Consider the following 5,602-nt stretch of genomic DNA (forward strand, 5'->3'; position numbering starts at 1 on the left):
AAAATCTAATGACAGACATTTTTGGATACATAATCTGATATTCATAATACACTAAATTAATTAGTGTATGTCTACTTTTTGATGGTTTATAACAGTATAAAGAGTTTATTTGCTGTTGGTTGTTATAGAAAAAAGGCATATATTCAAAAACACACCTTATATTTTCATGATTTTGTAGGTTCTATCATGGCTGGATTCTTTTTAATGTTGGAAAGAGGCATTGTTCCAGAGATCTGCATATTTACCATAACATCATTGCATGGTTACTTTCAAATGGTTATTTCAAACTAAGATTTTCTTTTGTTGTAACTGCAACTTCTTAGAATAGATTTTAATTTGAGGTATGTCTGATTAGCACCAGAGTTAGATTTGGAGAAATCACATTCTTTTGCAACCAGAGACAGGAGGAAAAGTTTTAGAACTTGATATAAAAGGGGAAAAAATAACTGCATAAAACCGCAGCAAAGCCTGTGTCAGACAAAGATATCAAACTTTCTAAAGAATCTGTGTCTGCCCCAATCCAGGAACTCTCTCACTATTTAGAGTGACCTCTACAAAAGTGTTACAATTAATTCTAGGAAAACAATGTCTATACACTTCCATGATACTCATTATCAGGGGTGCCAAGAGCCCCAATTCTCAGCGAGTCAAATTTGTCTTTGAATTTCTGCATCTTACCTGCAATTGCCTACTGCAGACTTTGTCCCTCAGCCCCATGATGCATTCAGAGCTATGAAGGTGCCTAGAAATCCCTGCCCTTGCCTCCTGGGTATCTCTCTAAGGCAGAACCTCAAGATATGGAGCTTATCTGGCCTTTCACCTGCAATAAAACACACTGCTTTCTTTTTCTTTGACCCAACTGTCTCCCAATTGGCAGATAATGAGTAAGTGAACTAATCCAGGCTAATGTGATAATGGGGACAGCAGGAGAGCCTTTATTATACAAAGGCCTGGAACACAGGGCCAAATTACTCTATTCATTGTAGATTGCATCTTAGAGTAGACACAGCATAAAGCTTCCCAGAGATTTATATAAATTGTTTCTAACAGGGGAACTTCAGTTTGAAAAACCGTGTGGCCAGGGGTCTTTTTCAATGCCTCTTTTATCATACCAAGTCTTATTCCTTGTTCTTCCCATCCTGCTTGTAGAACTGTCTAAAATACCACAAACATCGCTTCTCGGCCTTTTGGTTAAGATCAAGTGTAGTATCTGTTCTTATCAGTTTAAAATACCACAAACACACAGGTGTGCCTCCTACATTAATGCCATCTTCAAGCTTTCTGTTTGGGTTCCCATTCACGTTTCCTGTCACTTTTCTCTCCGTTCCCATGTACTTTTTTTTTTTTCTCTACCTCACTTACTTTCTTTCTATTTCTCCATCCAGAGAGTTGAAATAATAAAATTGTCAGTAATCTCCCAATTCCTAGGGTTCTCCTATTTTTTGTATTTTTTTTCAAGTTATCAAATGACTTTCATCCTTTTAGTGAAGAGTCAGGAGAGAGTATTACAGGTAGTCTAGTTGGCATTAATACAACTATGTTTGTGGATAAAAGAAATAGTTTAAAGTGTATCTGACTGATAGCTGGTACATGAAAAAAGGCTATAGATCCTGAGAAAAATAAAAAGCAATAAAACCCTGGCAATGACCATATTCACATATACACATATATACACACACATACATACATACGCATATATACACACATATATATGTGTATATATATTTATTTCATGTATTTTATGAATAATGTTCTCTCTCTTATATATATATATATACACACACACACACACACATACACATGTATATGTATATATATATATAGCACATTATTCATTCAGCCCATGCGAAAGAAGGAAATCCTATGACAACACTGGATGGACCTCGAGGGCATTATGCTAAGTAAAATAAGTCAGACAGAGAAAGACAAATACTGCATGATCTCACTTATCTGTGGAATCAAAAAAAAAAAAAACACTAAACTAAACATTTTTTAAATGGAAAGCTTGATATGTTCAATGGAAACTCTTCCTCTGGTGGGTCATCCTGAACTGAGTTCTGCGGATCCACCATAGTGAAAAACCAAAAAACCAAAAAACTGCTGTTGTTCTTTTTTATATGCTTCTTGTTTCGACTTTTTAGGTTCCTTCCAGTTAACTTCATAATTTAACCAATAAACAGAGAAGAAAATTATCAGTGCAAATGAGACCCTGCAAATCTCTAATAGATTTACTTCCAGTTCTCTGTGGCCTGTTGGAATCTCTGTCCTGCAACAATGACCTCTGCCCAGCTAAAGGTCAATATTCTTAGTCACTGGCCAGTATTGAAAGCACTGGTAACTTCCTTTAGCAAAGGAAGCTGAAGTTCCCCACAAATCTCTGTGTGTTTCTATTCTCTTAAGAATCTTACCCTACTGGGTGCCTGGGTGGCTCAGTCGTTAAGCATCTGCCTTTGGCTCAGGTCGTGATCCCAGGGTCCTGGGATCGAGCCCTGCATTGGGCTCCCTGCTTAGCAGGAAGCCTGCTTCTCCCTTTCTCTGTCAAATAAATAAATAAAATCTTTAAAAAAAAAAAAAAAAAAGAATCTTACCCTACCTGTAATAGACACACTTACGGGCAACATTAAGTGTCTTTAACTGACACATAGGAAATGCACAATCAATGTTGGTTTTTATTTTCACCACCACCTCACTGCTGCCACTACAACTATAATACCATCAATATCATTATTACCGACTTTATTCCAACCACACTACTTTCCAGAACAGATAAAATAGAACTCCACGCATTATTTTGAACAGCTCACTTTTTCATATCAAATATGTTATTATAAACAACTGCAGCCCTGGACCTTAGACGGTTTACTCTTCATGAACTAGCATTTCGATGATAGGGCCACTTATGCTGCAACTATTATGGGGTGTATCTTAAAATGCATTAATAATATGGTTTTCACTTTCCTTGTTTGAGTGTCACAAAAAGCTCTCTGGCTACTTCCATCTGATTATACAAAAGAACACAATGACCTACATTCAAAGAACTTTCTCTGCTCTAAGGATTATAGCCTTCAAGGATACAATTCAGCAAGTTCTACATGACACTTTGTAAGATATGTCACAGCCAATATATCATAGTGCAGATTTTTCATGGTTATTATTAAATCCCCTAAAACCATTGACTCATGGTGTCCTTGACATAATAAACTTCCTGTTCCTTAAAAATTCGTTACACATGTGCAGTAAACCAGAATTACACTTGCAAGTTACATTTCAATCTTGACACAGAAAAACACTTTTCCCTCAAGTTCAGTATATCTACTTTTTATTCACCCTTTTCTGTTCCAAAGCTTAAAAAATACCAGTTAGTAAAAATATGTTTTCTTCTTCTGTTGATTCTCTACACAAATCTTCAGTCATAGAATAAAATGTATATTATTTTCATAGAAAGTGAATTGGAGGAAAATAAACCTTGGGGTAACTGGACCCCAAAACAAACTAAAAAAAATCTCACCTATCCTAAATATTAATTACCACCCATGAGAAATTTCGCTGAGAAAATAAAATATGGATACAGCATGAAGTAGTGTTGTTTTGCTACTGGTACTGAGAAGAGATTGCTCCTCTAGGTTTTAATGTCAGGAAAGAGAGAATTTATTTCTCAAGCTATAGCAATCACATCCTCTGAACCTCTGCATTAATTTTAAACACAAATGTCTTAGATAATTAAAATATTGGTCATCTATCAGCCTATTCAAATGCACTGTTTCATCCTTAGTGCTTCTCTGTGCATCTGAGATTTTTAAATATCCCTTACCATAGATCCTGACACTTATAGAAATGGCAAAATTGTGATCTAGATTCTAGATCTAACTCCATGTCCTAGCTCTGCCATTAACTGGGTAACCTAGGCCTCTTTAAACTTTGTGGCTTGGATTACCCAGAGATGTGCCAATGGTTTAATGAATTATATCAGATAGCATCAAGAAAAGCGTGTATCAGCATAAACACACTATAAACATACCAATTACACTATAAACAGTAATTCACTTTCCCCCCGCCACACCCCGGATTTCATTTATTTATTTGGCAGAGAGCGCGAGAGAGTGAGAGAGCAGAAGCAGGGGAGCGGTGGAGGGAGAGGGAGAAGCAGACTCCCTGCTGAGCAGGGAGCCTGATGCGGGGGCTCGATCCCAGGACCCTGAGATCAGGAACTAAGCCAAAGGCAGACACTTAACTGACTGAGCCACACAGGTGCCCCAGTAATTCGCTTTCTCACTGAATTCCACTGCATTACAATATTCAAAATGAATCGCTCTTTTACAACTCTGGAGCTCCATTGATTCTTCTCAGTGACTTTTTAAAGATATTTAACAAGCTGTTCAACAATATGAGTGGATATTATAAAGGAATAAGTTTACGCATTTAATAATAAAAGCAGTTTTTAACCACTGCAAATAAAGAATAAAAATGGAAGTCATTCCTGCAATTGTGATCTACTTATGCAAAATTATAATACAATTTACAAAATAACTTGATTTGTCATAATACAGAGATGAAAACTAAAATTAACTAGTGCCATCACTCTACGAGGCATTTTCACATGCATTACCCGATTTAATCTTAACAAGAAATATTTGAGTTCTTTTTTTTTTTTTTAAAGATTTTATTTATTTATTTGAGAGAGAGAATGAGAGACAGAGAGCATGAGAGGGAGGAAGGTCAGAGGGAGAAGCAGACTCCCTGCCGAGCAGGGAGCCCGATGTGGGACTCGATCCCGGGACTCCAGGATCATGACCTGAGCCGAAGGCAGTCGCTTAACCAACTGAGCCACCCAGGCGCCCCAAGAAATACTTGAGTTCTTATTTATTACTTCTACTCGTGAAATAAGATCACAGAAGCTCAGAAAGTATAAGTAATTTGAAGAATATACACACTGTAATTAACATAAATGGAATTCCAACTATGATATATTTGAATCTGAAAGCCCATATATTCTCACACTATATTTCATGCTTCTATTCGTTGAAAAATAACAGATACATCTGAAGAAGATATACTACAACAGAAAACAAATAACACTAGATTAGATCTGTAAACATTTTTATTGTTGTTTGGTAGGAATACCAAATAAATACCAGTATCATTATAGCCCAAAACACACTAATCTTAAAAAATAAATAGGACATCATCATTTCACATCCTGTTTTGTATTATTATCCTGATAGCTAGGCTGTTAGCTTTTAACACTGTTATAAAATGTTAGTGTGCTCCTTGTTTGAAGAAACAGATGTGTATCCAAATAGATGTGTGTGTGTATGTATGTATGTATGTATCTATATAAACATGTGTGTAGAGATCCAAAATCAGTGTGGGGTTAAGTTTTAATGACTTTAGAACATAAATGCCACTACCTTACAAAATATCATTGAGGTATTTTATTATGTAAATCCATTTGAAACTTACATAGCTTTGTGAATTTTTGTAGAGCTAATAGTTACTTTTTACTCAAAATTTGTCATTGTCAATCAGAAACTCTGTAAAAGTTTTACTTCTGAAGTCTGCCTATTAGTAGAGTGTCTACTTCTAGCCTAACTAGTACCAAACT

General features: G+C 35.9%; 1 pseudogene; it reads left to right on the forward strand.

Annotated features, from left to right (window-relative positions):
* The first annotated feature begins 1,171 nt into the window (after nt 1-1,171).
* On the forward strand, nt 1,172-1,318 carry LOC115940678 (U2 spliceosomal RNA; annotated as a pseudogene).
* The last annotated feature ends 4,284 nt before the right edge of the window (nt 1,319-5,602 follow it).

Source organism: Leptonychotes weddellii, chromosome 14 (genome assembly GCF_054177405.1).
Source record: "Leptonychotes weddellii isolate Sample4059 chromosome 14, ASM5417740v2, whole genome shotgun sequence".
Classification (NCBI taxonomy): Eukaryota; Metazoa; Chordata; class Mammalia; order Carnivora; family Phocidae; genus Leptonychotes; species Leptonychotes weddellii.